Source organism: Rhipicephalus sanguineus, unplaced genomic scaffold (genome assembly GCF_013339695.2).
Source record: "Rhipicephalus sanguineus isolate Rsan-2018 unplaced genomic scaffold, BIME_Rsan_1.4 Seq1730, whole genome shotgun sequence".
Taxonomy (NCBI): domain Eukaryota; kingdom Metazoa; phylum Arthropoda; class Arachnida; order Ixodida; family Ixodidae; genus Rhipicephalus; species Rhipicephalus sanguineus.
Genome location: NW_023614683.1, coordinates 19,635 through 38,715, shown reverse-complemented (window position 1 = coordinate 38,715; position 19,081 = coordinate 19,635). Strand labels below are relative to the sequence as shown.

Sequence of the window (19,081 nt, the reverse complement as noted above, 5' to 3'; positions counted from 1 at the left end):
AAACGGAACCGGAACCACCCGAAGGTGGCTGCTCAAGACTACAGCCACTGGTGGACATTGCCCGAATTTTTAACTAGGACGGATACCAGCATCCATGCTGGTTGACGTACACAGTCCCCATATGTATCCTTTGTACATCGGGTGGTCCTTATTTACACAGTGGTTGGTGGTATTCCTGTGCTGTGTTTTGTACCAAAGCCAGGTAATAAAGAAAAAAAAAAAAAAAAATCGGCCATACCATGCTGAATGCGCCGGTTCTCGTCCGATCACCGAAGCTAAGCAGCATTGGGCTCGGTCAGTACTTGGGAGGGAGACCACCTGGGAACACCGAGTGCTGATGGCACCTTCTTTTTTTTTCCTTGCGTATTTATTTTCTTCTTTTTTTTATTTAAATTGATTTCTTTTCTTTCTTGCTTCGCACGTCGTTTACCATTTCTACATCATTCGTCCCTGATATTTCTTACGCCCACTATAACAGGCTATAGCGAGTCCAAACTTGGTGCGCGCGCGCACGGATTCAAACGTGGCGCGACTGGCGGCACGCAGCACGTTGGTGTGATTGGATAATTCATTTCGATGTTGTCTGTACTCGAGAAATATTTTTGCCTCTTGGTACAAGAACATTAATGGGCATCCAGTTACTCGTGCATGTATTTCGATCACGCGTGCACCGCTCAGTTATAACAGTTCGCACAACAAATGCATGGCTGGTACATACGTCAACTGAATAACGCGGATGGGGGGCGTGGCGGCAGCACGTCCGCACACACACCCATACGTGAAACTTGCGCTCGTGTACTCATGTGCGCCCCAACGGCAAACATTTTCTGGCGGAGAGCATCAGACGGTAGCCACGCACATACGACCGTTTACCGTGCTGCAACAATTGACAAATGCTGCACATGCCGTTAACTGTAGCTTGTCGACGTCGAGAGCTAAAATCACGTTGGTGGATATAAGTAGTCTCGTAAAACGGCTCCTACTGCCATCGGCCATACCATGCTGAATGCGCCGGTTCTCGTCCGATCACCGAAGCTAAGCAGCATTGGGCTCGGTCAGTACTTGGGAGGGAGACCACCTGGGAACACCGAGTGCTGATGGCACCTTCTTTTTTTTTCCTTGCGTATTTATTTTCTTCTTTTTTTTATTTAAATTGATTTCTTTTTCTTTCTTGCTTCGCACGTCGTTTACCATTTCTACATCATTCGTCCCTGATATTTCTTACGCCCACTATAACAGGCTATAGCGAGTCCAAACTTGGTGCGCGCGCGCACGGATTCAAACGTGGCGCGACTGGCGGCACGCAGCACGTTGGTGTGATTGGATAATTCATTTCGATGTTGTCTGTACTCGAGAAATATTTTTGCCTCTTGGTACAAGAACATTAATGGGCATCCAGTTACTCGTGCATGTATTTCGATCACGCGTGCACCGCTCAGTTATAACAGTTCGCACAACAAATGCATGGCTGGTACATACGTCAACTGAATAACGCGGATGGGGGGCGTGGCGGCAGCACGTCCGCACACACACCCATACGTGAAACTTGCGCTCGTGTACTCATGTGCGCCCCAACGGCAAACATTTTCTGGCGGAGAGCATCAGACGGTAGCCACGCACATACGACCGTTTACCGTGCTGCAACAATTGACAAATGCTGCACATGCCGTTAACTGTAGCTTGTCGACGTCGAGAGCTAAAATCACGTTGGTGGATATAAGTAGTCTCGTAAAACGGCTCCTACTGCCATCGGCCATACCATGCTGAATGCGCCGGTTCTCGTCCGATCACCGAAGCTAAGCAGCATTGGGCTCGGTCAGTACTTGGGAGGGAGACCACCTGGGAACACCGAGTGCTGATGGCACCTTCTTTTTTTTTCCTTGCGTATTTATTTTCTTCTTTTTTTTATTTAAATTGATTTCTTTTTCTTTCTTGCTTCGCACGTCGTTACCATTTCTACATCATTCGTCCCTGATATTTCTTACGCCCACTATAACAGGCTATAGCGAGTCCAAACTTGGTGCGCGCGCGCACGGATTCAAACGTGGCGCGACTGGCGGCACGCAGCACGTTGGTGTGATTGGATAATTCATTTCGATGTTGTCTGTACTCGAGAAATATTTTTGCCTCTTGGTACAAGAACATTAATGGGCATCCAGTTACTCGTGCATGTATTTCGATCACGCGTGCACCGCTCAGTTATAACAGTTCGCACAACAAATGCATGGCTGGTACATACGTCAACTGAATAACGCGGATGGGGGGCGTGGCGGCAGCACGTCCGCACACACACCCATACGTGAAACTTGCGCTCGTGTACTCATGTGCGCCCCAACGGCAAACATTTTCTGGCGGAGAGCATCAGACGGTAGCCACGCACATACGACCGTTTACCGTGCTGCAACAATTGACAAATGCTGCACATGCCGTTAACTGTAGCTTGTCGACGTCGAGAGCTAAAATCACGTTGGTGGATATAAGTAGTCTCGTAAAACGGCTCCTACTGCCATCGGCCATACCATGCTGAATGCGCCGGTTCTCGTCCGATCACCGAAGCTAAGCAGCATTGGGCTCGGTCAGTACTTGGGAGGGAGACCACCTGGGAACACCGAGTGCTGATGGCACCTTCTTTTTTTTTCCTTGCGTATTTATTTTCTTCTTTTTTTTATTTAAATTGATTTCTTTTTCTTTCTTGCTTCGCACGTCGTTTACCATTTCTACATCATTCGTCCCTGATATTTCTTACGCCCACTATAACAGGCTATAGCGAGTCCAAACTTGGTGCGCGCGCGCACGGATTCAAACGTGGCGCGACTGGCGGCACGCAGCACGTTGGTGTGATTGGATAATTCATTTCGATGTTGTCTGTACTCGAGAAATATTTTTGCCTCTTGGTACAAGAACATTAATGGGCATCCAGTTACTCGTGCATGTATTTCGATCACGCGTGCACCGCTCAGTTATAACAGTTCGCACAACAAATGCATGGCTGGTACATACGTCAACTGAATAACGCGGATGGGGGGCGTGGCGGCAGCACGTCCGCACACACACCCATACGTGAAACTTGCGCTCGTGTACTCATGTGCGCCCCAACGGCAAACATTTTCTGGCGGAGAGCATCAGACGGTAGCCACGCACATACGACCGTTTACCGTGCTGCAACAATTGACAAATGCTGCACATGCCGTTAACTGTAGCTTGTCGACGTCGAGAGCTAAAATCACGTTGGTGGATATAAGTAGTCTCGTAAAACGGCTCCTACTGCCATCGGCCATACCATGCTGAATGCGCCGGTTCTCGTCCGATCACCGAAGCTAAGCAGCATTGGGCTCGGTCAGTACTTGGGAGGGAGACCACCTGGGAACACCGAGTGCTGATGGCACCTTCTTTTTTTTTCCTTGCGTATTTATTTTCTTCTTTTTTTTATTTAAATTGATTTCTTTTTCTTTCTTGCTTCGCACGTCGTTTACCATTTCTACATCATTCGTCCCTGATATTTCTTACGCCCACTATAACAGGCTATAGCGAGTCCAAACTTGGTGCGCGCGCGCACGGATTCAAACGTGGCGCGACTGGCGGCACGCAGCACGTTGGTGTGATTGGATAATTCATTTCGATGTTGTCTGTACTCGAGAAATATTTTTGCCTCTTGGTACAAGAACATTAATGGGCATCCAGTTACTCGTGCATGTATTTCGATCACGCGTGCACCGCTCAGTTATAACAGTTCGCACAACAAATGCATGGCTGGTACATACGTCAACTGAATAACGCGGATGGGGGGCGTGGCGGCAGCACGTCCGCACACACACCCATACGTGAAACTTGCGCTCGTGTACTCATGTGCGCCCCAACGGCAAACATTTTCTGGCGGAGAGCATCAGACGGTAGCCACGCACATACGACCGTTTACCGTGCTGCAACAATTGACAAATGCTGCACATGCCGTTAACTGTAGCTTGTCGACGTCGAGAGCTAAAATCACGTTGGTGGATATAAGTAGTCTCGTAAAACGGCTCCTACTGCCATCGGCCATACCATGCTCATTCTACTTCCGGCCGCGCTAGCGAGCGGACGAAGAATGAACGGCTCCGATGGAGCGGCGATAGCGGCCCGTGCCGGCCGCGGTAACAGGATCACCGCCGAAGACGATAAGGACTACGAAATCGTGCTGCCTACTTTGCCTACCGGTCGTATCGTTCAGAACACGTTGTTCTTGCACGGAGACGTGCGTGAGAGGCCTTACCGGGTCGAAGATTTCCGAGACGCCCTTGCAACTGCTGGTGTTCTACCCGACGTGCTGGCGGTGGGTGCCTACCAGATTAACCATGTCTGGGCGGTCACCCTGAACACCGGAGAAGCCACTAAGAAACTCGCCGCCATGAAGGAGTTGAAGGTGAAAGGGCGTCGGTGTGTCATTTTCGACCCCGAAGACCAGCAGGTGAAACTTCGCCTGCATTGGCTGCTCTACGGCGTGCAGGACGAAGACATCCGGACAGCTTTCGCAGCGTTCGGAAACGTCACTGAGGTGACGCGTGAGCGTTGGCGCGTCCAGGGCATGCGGGAAAAGGGCTCAACCACCAGGAGCCTGCTCCTCAAGTTGAAGCCTGGACTCAAGGTGGACGACCTGCCCCACCAGGTTAGAGTCGCCGGCGAATTGGCCCTCGTGGTGGTGCCCGGGAGGGCAATGCAATGCCTGCGTTGCCACGGCACGGGTCACGTTCGCCGTGACTGCAAGGTTCCGAGGTGTTCGAAGTGCCGGCGCTACGGACATGCGGACGCGGACTGCGTCCGCACCTACGCGTCGGCGACCGGACTGCCAAGGGCGGACGACACACGAGCTCTGATGGACGTCGCCGAGGCCGAGGAGGCAGCGAGGGGACTGACGACGCGAGAAAGGCAGGACGGGGCCACCGGACACGTCGGCGCCTTCCGGCGGTGAACGCCCCGAAAGGGGCTGGCCGGCCTGAACAAGAAGCGTCAGGTGACTCGTCTGGGTCACCGGGGAACGATCCGCGACACAGGTCCTGCCTGCAGTCCTTCGTGGAGCTGACACCCGGGCCAGGTTCCTGAACCGACAGCGCCAAGGAGCGGCGGGTAATGACTCGGCTGGCGTCGAGCGACACGACTGGGAAGCGACGGAGAGCTGCCAGCTGAACCAAGGCGGCGAGCAGAGAAAGCCCGAGCGAGCCGCAGGCAGAGAAGAGCCTGGCGTCCCCATGCCTACCAATGCCCGCGTGGCGTCGAAGCGCCCCCACCCCCAGACCAGCAACGACGGGACTCAGCCAACCGACGCCGGGTGTCGAGGAACCCCCTGCAAAGACAGCCCAAGTACGGCGGTCATCCCTTCGACCGCGCCCCAACGTTCCGTCCGACAAGCGAGGTGGCAACGCCGAGCCAGTCGGGCAAGTTCAAGTGCCGGCGCCGGACGGCACCGCCGGCGATGGCGTCGTCTAGCCACGCGCTAGACGTGAGAGGTAAGCACAGTGCTGCTGGTCTCTTACCCTTTCGTTAAAATGGCTCCTGCATGTCCGTTAAAAGTTGCAACCCTAAACGTTAGAGGACTGGCAGGGAAAAGAAAGCAAAGCCAGCTTTACCGGCTTTTAACGGAACGCGATATAGACGTGCTGGCGGTGCAGGAAACGAAAGTTGATGGCGAAGAAGAGACCGGCAGCATGGTGCAACGTTTCACGTCTAGGTTTTTTGTTGTAGTCAGCCACGCACTGGGTACATCGGCTGGCTGCGTACTTTTTGTCAAGAAGTTGCCGGAGCTCAGAGTGAACGGTCATTTTTCGTGTCCCACGGGTCGGTGTGTGGCCCTAGACGTTTCTTTGAATAGTGACGAGTGGCGTATTGTCTGTGTGTACGCGCCCAACAAGGTGGAAGAAAGGGCCCTGTTTTTTCACGGCCTCGAACGACGACTCTGTGCAGAAAAGCAGACAATCTTGTTGGGTGACTTTAACTGCGTTCTCAGTGCACACGACAAGACGAGCACTCGGGGCTTTAGAGAAAAGAGCACTGATGTTTTGACGCGCGTTCTCGAGAACTGGGATCTTGAGGATGTCGCAGAATGTCTTCAACGTACGAGTGCGATTAAGTACACGCGGTTCGAAGGGCCTAGTCATGCGCGACTTGACCGCATTTATGTATCCGTTGACATCCTGCCGGCATGTACTAGTTATGCTGTAGTCCCAGTGTCGTTCTCTGATCACTGCTTAGTCGAGTGCTCTATTGGAATAAATAAGCGAAGTAATTCTTTCTCGTGGGATACCTGGAAATTAAATAGCAAGCTCCTGGAGGACGAAAAATTTAATTCAACTGTAATAGAGGAAATTGGCAAATTAGAACCTAGCAAAAGTCTGCACATTTGGCAACAGTGGGAGCTGTGTAAAGAAACTATAAAATTAAAAGCAATTGACCGGGCAACGTGCATTCGGCACGATCAGAGAAAGAAAGAGACGGAAATGAAAGAGCTTCTTGATAAGCTATTGAAGCATGAATGCCGAGCCCCCGGAAAATGGACGGAAGACATAAGAAAAATAAAACAAAAGTTAGAGCAGCTGGACGAACAGCGTTATCGGGGTGCGCTTGTGAGGGCAAGGGCAGAGGACACCGCTGCCGGCGAAATGCCATCGAAACGGGCCTTAGGCTTGGAAAAAGCACGTGCCGAACAGAACCACGTACGCGAAATAGAATGGGGCGGTAACGTATCAACTGATACAGAGGCTATAACGAGAGCATTTACTGAACATTATCGGAAGCTGTTTGCAATGCACGACATAGATTCTCAACATTTCAAGGATGAATTTCTGCCCGTATTACCCCGTCTGGACGATGAAAGAAAAGAGAGTTTGGAGCGTGAAATAACAGTTACTGAAGTTGAGGATGCCATAGACAAGCTAAACCCTGGAAAGTCGCCTGGACCGGACGGATTCACTGCCGCGTTTTATAAAGTGTTCAAACACGACATTGGCCCTATCCTGACAGTGATATTTAATGAAGCATATAAATTAAATACGTTGCCTCCATCATACAGGTCATCCCATACCGTTCTCATACCTAAAACCGAGGATGTATACAAACTCAGATCTGTATCAGCATATCGACCCATAGCCCTAACAAATGTAGAGTACAAAATCTACATGAAAGTATTGGCTCGCAGATTGCAGACAGCGATAAAGGACATCGTCGGGCCTCACCAAACATGTGGTATTAAAGGGCGATCCATTGTTCTGAATACTCATAAAGCGCGAAGCATTCTCGAGTGCTGTGATTACTCTGATGATCGGGTCGCTATTTTACAGATTGACCTTGAAAAAGCTTTCGACTGTGTTGACCACAGAATTTTGTTTGCTGTTTTAAATCATGTTAACCTTGGTTCTGTTATATGTGAGGGAGTAGCCCTGGCGTACCGAAACTGCACGACGAGGTTGATGGTAAATAAGAGTCTGGGGGCCCCCATTAACGTGCAGCGTTCGGTGCGACAGGGTTGCCCCCTAAGCCCTCTGTTATTTTGTATTTATATAGAAACTCTGTGCATGAAAATAATTAATAACAATAGCATCCTTGGTTTCCAATTGCAAGCAGTCGAAGTGAAACTGTTAGCATATGCAGATGACATTGCTATTTTCACAAGGGATCGGAAGAGTATAACACAGGCCGTCGAAACAGTGCGTGAGTTCAGCAAGGCTACGGGGAGTGGCGTGAACTGGTCCAAGAGCCTTGGGCTCTGGCATGGATCGTGGCCATCGAAGCCGGACCACTTCGCTAATGTGCCTTGGGCTACGACCCCAGGCAAGTACTTGGGAGTTCCGCTCGATTGTTATCGCGAGAGCGACAACTACTGGAAAGAGCAGGTGAAAGATACGCAGGAGAAAGCGGAGAAATGGAAAGGAGCTTCATTATCGATTTTTGCCAGAGCCACCGTTTGCAACCTGTTTTTTATCAGCAAGCTCTGGTACGTGATGCAGGTGCTGCACTGCTCACGAAAGAATGTCCAGAAATTTCATAGAATATTTGCCATGTTTGTCTGGGCTTCTGAGTGGGAACGGTGCAGCCGTACCAACTTGTTTCGTCGGGTCAAAGACGGGGGCCTCGGATTGGGTCACCTCTTTTTACGCCAGCTGGTCAACCGTTTCTTGTTCTTTAGAGACGTGACAGATCCGTTTCTCCGCACACTCTGTCAATTACGACTGGGTAGATCGCTCCCTGAATTTGTTGTATCCACCGAAGATTGTGTGGGAGGGATCGGGGGTTTTTACAAAGAAATAGTGTCCAGTGTCAGATTCCTTTATGTACGTTTTTCACGAGAGTATCTATTCAATGTGAAGCGAAAAGAACTTTATTTTGCCTTATGTGACATTGTTTTTCCAGTGCCGCTGTATCGGTCATTGTACAGTGGAGGCCCAGGCAGCAAGGTTTTAAAGAGGGTAAAAAAGATGCATGTACAACCGGGTACCAAAACATTTTTCTTTAAGCTGCATTCAGGAACCTTACCAGTAAAAACATTTTTGGCGGGAAAGGGCTGCTTTTTGCTCTGGGGCACGCATTGTATAATTTGTAAGTCACCTGAAACAATAGATCATGTTTTTTTACATTGTTGGGAGGGAGTTTATTTTTGGGATGTGCTGCAGAGAGCTATTAAGAAAGATTTTCCTTTGGACTCGCGCGGTATTCGTTTTTTGAATGTAGAGAACGAAGATGGCGTTCCATTTGATGCAATAATGCTAATGGGCCTCCACTCTTTGTGGCGCTCGAGAATGGCAGGTCAGCATCTTGACAAGGATGCGCGGCCTGCCCGAGCTTATTTCAGAGAGAGTGTTCACTGGTTTATTCGAGGTTCACAAAATGGCACCGGAACCACCAGAGTGGCTCTCAAGAGTGGAGCCGCTTGTCACCTTGTCTGAATTTTAACCTGACGATACCAGCACTTTGCCGGTTGATATTTGTGTCCTCATGTAGAGTGTACATATATGGTAATTTATAGCAAGTGTTGTCTGTGTGAATGTGTTTTTACCAAAGCCAGGTAATAAAGAAAAAAAATATAAGTAGTCTCGTAAAACGGCTCCTACTGCCATCGGCCATACCATGCTGAATGCGCCGGTTCTCGTCCGATCACCGAAGCTAAGCAGCATTGGGCTCGGTCAGTACTTGGGAGGGAGACCACCTGGGAACACCGAGTGCTGATGGCACCTTCTTTTTTTTTCCTTGCGTATTTATTTTCTTCTTCTTTTTTATTTAAATTGATTTCTTTTTCTTTCTTGCTTCGCACGTCGTTCACCATTTCTACATCATTCGTCCCTGATATTTCTTACGCCCACTATAACAGGCTATAGCGAGTCCAAACTTGGTGCGCGCGCGCACGGATTCAAACGTGGCGCGACTGGCGGCACGCAGCACGTTGGTGTGATTGGATAATTCATTTCGATGTTGTCTGTACTCGAGAAATATTTTTGCCTCTTGGTACAAGAACATTAATGGGCATCCAGTTACTCGTGCATGTATTTCGATCACGCGTGCACCGCTCAGTTATAACAGTTCGCACAACAAATGCATGGCTGGTACATACGTCAACTGAATAACGCGGATGGGGGGCGTGGCGGCAGCACGTCCGCACACACACCCATACGTGAAACTTGCGCTCGTGTACTCATGTGCGCCCCAACGGCAAACATTTTCTGGCGGAGAGCATCAGACGGTAGCCACGCACATACGACCGTTTACCGTGCTGCAACAATTGACAAATGCTGCACATGCCGTTAAGTGTAGCTTGTCGACGTCGAGCTAAAATCACGTTGGTGGATATAAGTAGTCTCGTAAAACGGCTCCTACTGCCATCGGCCATACCATGCTCATTCTACTTCCGGCCGCGCTAGCGAACGGACGCAGGATGAACGGCTCCGATGGAGCGGCGATAGCGGCCCGTGCCGGCCGCGGTAACAGGATCACCGCCGAAGACGATAAGGACTACGAGATTGTGCTGCCTACTTTGCCCTACCGGTCGTGTTGTTCACAACACGTTGTTCTTGCACGGAGACGTGCGTGAGAGGCCCTACAGGGTCGAAGACTCCGAGACGCCCTTGTCACTGCTGGTGTGCTCTCCGACGTGCTGGCGCTGGGGGCGTACCAGATTAACCATGTCTGGGCGGTCACCCTGACACCGGAGAAGCCACAAAGAAACTCGCGCATGAAGGAGCTGAAGGTGAAAGGCGCGTCGGTGTGTTCATTTTCGACCCCGAAGACCAAGCAGGTTCAAACTTCGCTGCATTGGCTGCTCTACGGCGTGCCTGGACGAAGACATTCGGACAGCTTTGCGCGCGTTCGGGAACGTAACCGAAGTGACGCGCGAGCGTTGGCGTGTCCAAGGCATGCGGGAAAAGGGCTCAACCACGAGGAGCGTGCTCTCAAGTTGAAGCCTGGTCTCAAGGTGGACGACTGCCCCACCAGGTTCGTGTCGCCGGCGAGTTGGCCCTCGTTGGTGGTTCCCGGGCGGCAATGCAGTGCCTGCGCTGCCATGGAACGGGGCACGTTACGCCGTGATGCAGGGTGCCCCGGTGTTCGAAGTGCCGGCGCTATGGACACGCGGACGCGGACTGCGTCCGTACCTACGCGTCGGCGACCGGGCTGCCAAGGGCGGACGACAACGAGCTCTGATGGACGTCGCCGAGGCCGAGGAGGCAGCGAGGGGCACGGAGACGCGAGAAAGGCAGGCGGGGCCACTGGACACGTCGGCGCCTTCCGGCGGTGACGCCCCGAAAGGGGATGGCCCGGCCTGAACAAGCGTCAGGTGACTCGTCTGGGTCAAACAAACACAGGTCCTGCCTGCAGCTTCTGGAGGACACCCTAAAGGTTCCTGAACCCAGCGCCAAAGGAGCGGCGGGTTGACTCGGCTGGGTCGAGCGACACGACTGGGAAGCGACGGAGAGCTCGCCAGCTGCCAAGGCGGCGAGCAAAGAAAGCCCGAGCGAGCCGCAGGCAGAGAAGAGTGGCGTCCCCACGCCTACCAATGCCCGCGTGGCGTCGAAGCGCCCCCACCCCAGACCAGCAACGACGGGCAGCCAACCGGCGCCTGGCGTCGAGGAACCCCCGGCAAAGACTGCCCAAGTACGGCGGTCATCCCTTCGACCGCGCCCCAACGTTACGTCCGACAAGCGAGGCGGCAACGCCGAGCCAGTCGGGCAAGTTCCAAGTGCCGGCCGGTCTAGCCCGCTAGACGTGAGAGGGCACAGTGCTGCTGGCCGGCGATGGCGTCGTCTAGCCACGCAGGCTAGACGTGAGAGGTAAGCACTGCAAAAACCCCTCATTATATGAGTTAAAATGCAAAAAAACGGCCCAGAAAAAGCAGCCCGCGGCTTTTTTGAAGAGGTGCTGTGCAGGAAACCAGGCGAAGAAAACCACGTGGGCAATTTCGGTGTTGCCTGTTGTGCACTGGTTGTGGTGGGTTGTATGGAGAGTGAAGGTATCGGTGTGCAAGACACCTAGACGAGGCGTAGTCTGGTGTACGCGTAAAGTAAGAAGGGGCCTGCGGCGGCCTCGAACGAGCTCTGGCTACAAATTTAATAGTGCTCGGTGACTTTAACTGCGTACTCAGTGCGCAAGACAAAACGAGCACTCGTACTTTCAGAGACAAAAGCACCGATATCCTGACACGCATTGTGGCAAAGTGGAACCTAGAGGATGTTGCGGAAAGTCTCCAAAGTACGAGTGCAATAAAGTACACTCGCTTTGAAGGCCCTAGTCACGCTAGACTTGATCGTCTTTATGTTTCCCTCGACATCCTTCCGGAATGTAGCAGATACGAAGTCGTCCCCGTTTCTTTTTCAGATCATTGCTTAGTCCAGTGCTCTATTGGAAGGTCAAGGGAAAATAGGTCATTCTCCTGGGAATTATGGAAATTTAATAGTAAACTTCTGCAGGACGAAGAATTTAATTTATCCGTAATGGACGAAATCGGCAAATTAGACCCCAGTAAAAACCTTTATATTTGGCAGCAATGGGAATTATGCAAGGAATCCTTAAAATTAAAAGCAATCGAAAGGGCTACATGTATTCGGCATGCTGAGCGAAAGAAGGAGGCGGAGTTAAAGGCGCTCCTTGATAATTACTAAAGCACGAGTGCCGAGCCCCCGGTAAATGGATTGAAGACATCAGAAAAGTAAAACAAAAGATAGAGCAACTGGACGAAGAAGCGTTATCGGGGTGCGCTTGTGAGGGCAAGGGCAGAGGACACAGCCGCTGCCGGTGAAATGCCATCGAAACGCGCGCTTAGGCTTGGAAAAAGCACGTGCCGAAAGAAACCACATACGCGAAATAGAATGGGGCGGTAACGTATCAACTGATACAGAGGCTATAAAAGAGCTTTCACTGAGCATTATCGGGCTGTTTCGCCGCAATGCACGACGTAGACCTGGAAAAATTTCAAGGATGAATTTCTGCCCTGTTTTGCCCCGTCTGGACGATGAAAGAAAAGAGAGTTTGCAGCGTGAGGCCAATAACAGTTACTGAAGTTGAGGAATAGACAAGTTAAACCCTGGAAAATCACCCTGGACCGGACGGATTCACCGCCGCTTTTTATAAAGTTTAAACACGAATTAGCCCTATCCTCACAGTCATATTTAATGAAGCATACAAATTAAATACATTGCCTCCGTCATACAGGTCATCCCACACAGTACTTATACCCTAAAACCGAGGATGTATACAAATTTGTTTCAGATCTGTATCAGACCATATCGACCCATAGCCCTAACGTAGAAGTACAAAATCTATATGAAGGTATTGGCTCGCAGACTGCAGACTGTGATTAAAGGACATCGTCGGGCCTCACCAAACGTGTGGTATCAAAGGGCGATCGATTGTGACCAATATTCACATAAAGCGCGCAGCATACTTCGAAGTGCTGTGATTATTCAGATGAGCGGAGTGCCATCTTACAGATTGATTTTGAAAAGGCTTTCGATTGTGTTGACCATAGAATTTTGTTTGCTGTTTTAAATTCATGTTAACCTTGGTTCTGTTATCTGCGAGGGAGTGGCCCTGGCGTACCGAAACTGCACGACGAGGTTGATTCGTAAATAAGAGTCTGGGGGCCCCCATTAACGTGCAGCGTTCGGTTCGTCAGGGTTGCCCCCTCAGCCCTCTGTTATTTTGCATTGTATATAGAAACTCTGTGCATGAAAATAATAATAACAATAGCATCCTTGGTTTCCAGTTACAAGCAGTCGAAGTGAAGCTGCTTAGCATATGCAGATGACATTGCTATTTTTACAAGGGATCAAACGTAGTATAACACAGGCCGTCGAAACCAGTGCGTGAGTTCAGCCAAGGCTACAGGGAGTGGCGTGAACTGGTCGAAGAGCCTTGGGCTCTGGCACGGATCGTGGCCATCGAACCGGACCACTTCGCTAACGTGCCTTGGGTGACGACCCCGGGCAAGTACTTGGGCGTCCCGCTCGATTGTTATCGCGAGACAGCGATCATTATTGGAAAGAGCAGGCGAAAGATACGCAGGAGAAAGCGGGAGAAAGTGGAAAGGAGCCGCCTTATCGATCTTTGCCAGAGCCACCGTTTGCAACCTGTTTTTTATCAGCAAGCTCTGGTACGTAATGCAGGTGCTGCATTGCTCCCGGACTAATGTGCAGAAGTTTCATAGAATATTTGCCATATTTGTCTGGGCTTCTGAGTGGGAACGATGCAGCCGTACCAACTTGTTTCGACGGGTCAAAGACGGGGGCTCGGACTTGGGTCACCTCTTTTTACGGCAGCTGGTCAACCGTTTTTTGTTTTTTAGAGACGTCACAGATCCTTCCTGCGCACACTGTGTCAATTGCGACTGGGTAGATGTCTCCCTGAATTTGTTGTGTCCACCGAAGATTGTGTGGGAGGGATCGGGGGTTTTTACAAAGAAATAGTGTCTAGTGTCAGATTTCACTTTCTGTACGTTTTTCAAGAGAGTACCTTTGGAATGTAAAACGAAAAGAACTTTATTTTGCCTTATGTGACATTGTTTTTTCCAGTGCCGTTGTACAGGTCCATTGTACAGTGGAGGCCCAGGTAGCAATGTTTTAAAGAGAGTTAAAAAAATGCATGTGCAGCCGGGAACCAAAACATTTTTCTTTAAACTGCATTCAGGAACGTTGCCTTACCAGTTAAAACTTTTTGGAGAAAGGGTTGCTTTTTGCCATGGGGTACTCATTGTTTAATTTGTAATTGCCGGAAACAATAGATCATGTTTTTTTACATTGTTGGGAGGGGGTTTATTTTTGGGATGTTTTGCAGAGAGCTATTAAGAAAGATTTTCCTTTGGACTCGCGTATGGTATTCGGTTTTTGAGCGTAGAGAACGAAGATGGCGTTCCATTTGATGCAATTATGCTCCTGGGCCTCCACTCTTTGTGGCGATCGCGAATGGCAGGTCAGCATTTGACAAGGATGCGCGGCCTGCACGAGCGTATTTCAGAGAGAGTATTCATTGGTTTATTGATTATATAAATGGCACCGGAACCACCCGAGTGGCTCTCAAGACTACAGCCGCTTGTGACATTGCCCGAATTTTAACCTGACGATACCAGCACATGCTGGTTGATACACAGTCACCCATGTACTTTGTACATCGGGTGGTTTTATAGTGTTGTTGTGTATATGTGTTTGTACCAAAGCCAGGTAATAAAGAAAAAAAAAAAAAAAAAAATCGGCCATACCATGCTGAATGCGCCGGTTCTCGTCCGATCACCGAAGCTAAGCAGCATTGGGCTCGGTCAGTACTTGGGAGGGAGACCACCTGGGAACACCGAGTGCTGATGGCACCTTCTTTTTTTTTCCTTGCGTATTTATTTTCTTCTTCTTTTTTATTTAAATTGATTTCTTTTTCTTTCTTGCTTCGCACGTCGTTCACCATTTCTACATCATTCGTCCCTGATATTTCTTACGCCCACTATAACAGGCTATAGCGAGTCCAAACTTGGTGCGCGCGCGCACGGATTCAAACGTGGCGCGACTGGCGGCACGCAGCACGTTGGTGTGATTGGATAATTCATTTCGATGTTGTCTGTACTCGAGAAATATTTTTGCCTCTTGGTACAAGAACATTAATGGGCATCCAGTTACTCGTGCATGTATTTCGATCACGCGTGCACCGCTCAGTTATAACAGTTCGCACAACAAATGCATGGCTGGTACATACGTCAACTGAATAACGCGGATGGGGGGCGTGGCGGCAGCACGTCCGCACACACACCCATACGTGAAACTTGCGCTCGTGTACTCATGTGCGCCCCAACGGCAAACATTTTCTGGCGGAGAGCATCAGACGGTAGCCACGCACATACGACCGTTTACCGTGCTGCAACAATTGACAAATGCTGCACATGCCGTTAAGTGTAGCTTGTCGACGTCGAGCTAAAATCACGTTGGTGGATATAAGTAGTCTCGTAAAACGGCTCCTACTGCCATCGGCCATACCATGCTGAATGCGCCGGTTCTCGTCCGATCACCGAAGCTAAGCAGCATTGGGCTCGGTCAGTACTTCCCTGGGAACCCACCTGGGAACACCGAGTGCTGATGGCACCTTCTTTTTTTTTCCTTGCGTATTTATTTTCTTCTTCTTTTTTATTTAAATTGATTTCTTTTTCTTTCTTGCTTCGCACGTCGTTCACCATTTCTACATCATTCGTCCCTGATATTTCTTACGCCCACTATAACAGGCTATAGCGAGTCCAAACTTGGTGCGCGCGCGCACGGATTCAAACGTGGCGCGACTGGCGGCACGCAGCACGTTGGTGTGATTGGATAATTCATTTCGATGTTGTCTGTACTCGAGAAATATTTTTGCCTCTTGGTACAAGAACATTAATGGGCATCCAGTTACTCGTGCATGTATTTCGATCACGCGTGCACCGCTCAGTTATAACAGTTCGCACAACAAATGCATGGCTGGTACATACGTCAACTGAATAACGCGGATGGGGGGCGTGGCGGCAGCACGTCCGCACACACACCCATACGTGAAACTTGCGCTCGTGTACTCATGTGCGCCCCAACGGCAAACATTTTCTGGCGGAGAGCATCAGACGGTAGCCACGCACATACGACCGTTTACCGTGCTGCAACAATTGACAAATGCTGCACATGCCGTTAAGTGTAGCTTGTCGACGTCGAGCTAAAATCACGTTGGTGGATATAAGTAGTCTCGTAAAACGGCTCCTACTGCCATCGGCCATACCATGCTGAATGCGCCGGTTCTCGTCCGATCACCGAAGCTAAGCAGCATTGGGCTCGGTCAGTACTTCCCTGGGAACCCACCTGGGAACACCGAGTGCTGATGGCACCTTCTTTTTTTTTCCTTGCGTATTTATTTTCTTCTTCTTTTTTATTTAAATTGATTTCTTTTTCTTTCTTGCTTCGCACGTCGTTCACCATTTCTACATCATTCGTCCCTGATATTTCTTACGCCCACTATAACAGGCTATAGCGAGTCCAAACTTGGTGCGCGCGCGCACGGATTCAAACGTGGCGCGACTGGCGGCACGCAGCACGTTGGTGTGATTGGATAATTCATTTCGATGTTGTCTGTACTCGAGAAATATTTTTGCCTCTTGGTACAAGAACATTAATGGGCATCCAGTTACTCGTGCATGTATTTCGATCACGCGTGCACCGCTCAGTTATAACAGTTCGCACAACAAATGCATGGCTGGTACATACGTCAACTGAATAACGCGGATGGGGGGCGTGGCGGCAGCACGTCCGCACACACACCCATACGTGAAACTTGCGCTCGTGTACTCATGTGCGCCCCAACGGCAAACATTTTCTGGCGGAGAGCATCAGACGGTAGCCACGCACATACGACCGTTTACCGTGCTGCAACAATTGACAAATGCTGCACATGCCGTTAAGTGTAGCTTGTCGACGTCGAGCTAAAATCACGTTGGTGGATATAAGTAGTCTCGTAAAACGGCTCCTACTGCCATCGGCCATACCATGCTGAATGCGCCGGTTCTCGTCCGATCACCGAAGCTAAGCAGCATTGGGCTCGGTCAGTACTTCCCTGGGAACCCACCTGGGAACACCGAGTGCTGATGGCACCTTCTTTTTTTTTCCTTGCGTATTTATTTTCTTCTTCTTTTTTATTTAAATTGATTTCTTTTTCTTTCTTGCTTCGCACGTCGTTCACCATTTCTACATCATTCGTCCCTGATATTTCTTACGCCCACTATAACAGGCTATAGCGAGTCCAAACTTGGTGCGCGCGCGCACGGATTCAAACGTGGCGCGACTGGCGGCACGCAGCACGTTGGTGTGATTGGATAATTCATTTCGATGTTGTCTGTACTCGAGAAATATTTTTGCCTCTTGGTACAAGAACATTAATGGGCATCCAGTTACTCGTGCATGTATTTCGATCACGCGTGCACCGCTCAGTTATAACAGTTCGCACAACAAATGCATGGCTGGTACATACGTCAACTGAATAACGCGGATGGGGGGCGTGGCGGCAGCACGTCCGCACACACACCCATACGTGAAACTTGCGCTCGTGTACTCATGTGCGCCCCAACGGCAAACATTTTCTGGCGGAGAGCATCAGACGGTAGCCACGCACATACGACCGTTTACCGTGCTGCAACAATTGACAAATGCTGCACATGCCGTTAAGTGTAGCTTGTCGACGTCGAGCTAAAATCACGTTGGTGGATATAAGTAGTCTCGTAAAACGGCTCCTACTGCCATCGGCCATACCATGCTGAATGCGCCGGTTCTCGTCCGATCACCGAAGCTAAGCAGCATTGGGCTCGGTCAGTACTTCCCTGGGAACCCACCTGGGAACACCGAGTGCTGATGGCACCTTCTTTTTTTTTCCTTGCGTATTTATTTTCTTCTTCTTTTTTATTTAAATTGATTTCTTTTTCTTTCTTGCTTCGCACGTCGTTCACCATTTCTACATCATTCGTCCCTGATATTTCTTACGCCCACTATAACAGGCTATAGCGAGTCCAAACTTGGTGCGCGCGCGCACGGATTCAAACGTGGCGCGACTGGCGGCACGCAGCACGTTGGTGTGATTGGATAATTCATTTCGATGTTGTCTGTACTCGAGAAATATTTTTGCCTCTTGGTACAAGAACATTAATGGGCATCCAGTTACTCGTGCATGTATTTCGATCACGCGTGCACCGCTCAGTTATAACAGTTCGCACAACAAATGCATGGCTGGTACATACGTCAACTGAATAACGCGGATGGGGGGCGTGGCGGCAGCACGTCCGCACACACACCCATACGTGAAACTTGCGCTCGTGTACTCATGTGCGCCCCAACGGCAAACATTTTCTGGCGGAGAGCATCAGACGGTAGCCACGCACATACGACCGTTTACCGTGCTGCAACAATTGACAAATGCTGCACATGCCGTTAAGTGTAGCTTGTCGACGTCGAGCTAAAATCACGTTGGTGGATATAAGTAGTCTCGTAAAACGGCTCCTACTGCCATCGGCCATACCATGCTGAATGCGCCGGTTCTCGTCCGATCACCGAAGCTAAGCAGCATTGGGCTCGGTCAGTACTTCCCTGGGAGACCCACCTGGGAACACCGAGTGCTGATGGCACCTTCTTTTTTTTTCCTTGCGTATTTATTTTCTTCTTCTTTTTTATTTAAATTGATTTCTTTTTCTTTCTTGCTTCGCACGTCGTTCACCATTTCTACATCATTCGTCCCTGATATTTCTTACGCCCACTATAACAGGCTATAGCGAGTCCAAACTTGGTGCGCGCGCGCACGGATTCAAACGTGGCGCGACTGGCGGCACGCAGCACGTTGGTGTGATTGGATAATTCATTTCGATGTTGTCTGTACTCGAGAAATATTTTTGCCTCTTGGTACAAGAACATTAATGGGCATCCAGTTACTCGTGCATGTATTTCGATCACGCGTGCACCGCTCAGTTATAACAGTTCGCACAACAAATGCATGGCTGGTACATACGTCAACTGAATAACGCGGATGGGGGGCGTGGCGGCAGCACGTCCGCACACACACCCATACGTGAAACTTGCGCTCGTGTACTCATGTGCGCCCCAAC

The 19,081-nt window shown here is 50.1% G+C and overlaps 10 non-coding genes and 2 pseudogenes across 10 annotated transcripts; all 12 read left to right on the top strand.

The window, feature by feature from the left end:
* The first annotated feature begins 224 nt into the window (after window positions 1-224).
* LOC119376641 (5S ribosomal RNA) lies at window positions 225-343 on the top strand (annotated as a pseudogene).
* A 641-nt stretch (window positions 344-984) lies between these two features.
* LOC119376628 (5S ribosomal RNA) lies at window positions 985-1,103 on the top strand. The gene has a single exon (XR_005180614.1). It is a non-coding gene; the product is annotated as a 5S ribosomal RNA (ribosomal RNA).
* Window positions 1,104-1,745: 642 nt separating this feature from the next.
* LOC119376627 (5S ribosomal RNA) lies at window positions 1,746-1,864 on the top strand. The gene has a single exon (XR_005180613.1). It is a non-coding gene; the product is annotated as a 5S ribosomal RNA (ribosomal RNA).
* Window positions 1,865-2,505: 641 nt separating this feature from the next.
* On the top strand, window positions 2,506-2,624 carry LOC119376626 (5S ribosomal RNA). The gene has a single exon (XR_005180612.1). It is a non-coding gene; the product is annotated as a 5S ribosomal RNA (ribosomal RNA).
* Window positions 2,625-3,266: 642 nt separating this feature from the next.
* LOC119376646 (5S ribosomal RNA) lies at window positions 3,267-3,385 on the top strand. Its single transcript, XR_005180625.1, has one exon. It is a non-coding gene; the product is annotated as a 5S ribosomal RNA (ribosomal RNA).
* Window positions 3,386-9,075: 5,690 nt separating this feature from the next.
* LOC119376645 (5S ribosomal RNA) lies at window positions 9,076-9,194 on the top strand. The gene has a single exon (XR_005180624.1). It is a non-coding gene; the product is annotated as a 5S ribosomal RNA (ribosomal RNA).
* Window positions 9,195-14,687: 5,493 nt separating this feature from the next.
* LOC119376640 (5S ribosomal RNA) lies at window positions 14,688-14,806 on the top strand (annotated as a pseudogene).
* A 641-nt stretch (window positions 14,807-15,447) lies between these two features.
* LOC119376634 (5S ribosomal RNA) lies at window positions 15,448-15,566 on the top strand. Its single transcript, XR_005180620.1, has one exon. It is a non-coding gene; the product is annotated as a 5S ribosomal RNA (ribosomal RNA).
* A 641-nt stretch (window positions 15,567-16,207) lies between these two features.
* On the top strand, window positions 16,208-16,326 carry LOC119376633 (5S ribosomal RNA). The gene has a single exon (XR_005180619.1). It is a non-coding gene; the product is annotated as a 5S ribosomal RNA (ribosomal RNA).
* A 641-nt stretch (window positions 16,327-16,967) lies between these two features.
* On the top strand, window positions 16,968-17,086 carry LOC119376632 (5S ribosomal RNA). The gene has a single exon (XR_005180618.1). It is a non-coding gene; the product is annotated as a 5S ribosomal RNA (ribosomal RNA).
* A 641-nt stretch (window positions 17,087-17,727) lies between these two features.
* On the top strand, window positions 17,728-17,846 carry LOC119376631 (5S ribosomal RNA). The gene has a single exon (XR_005180617.1). It is a non-coding gene; the product is annotated as a 5S ribosomal RNA (ribosomal RNA).
* Window positions 17,847-18,487: 641 nt separating this feature from the next.
* LOC119376635 (5S ribosomal RNA) lies at window positions 18,488-18,607 on the top strand. Its single transcript, XR_005180621.1, has one exon. It is a non-coding gene; the product is annotated as a 5S ribosomal RNA (ribosomal RNA).
* Window positions 18,608-19,081: the final 474 nt, after the last annotated feature.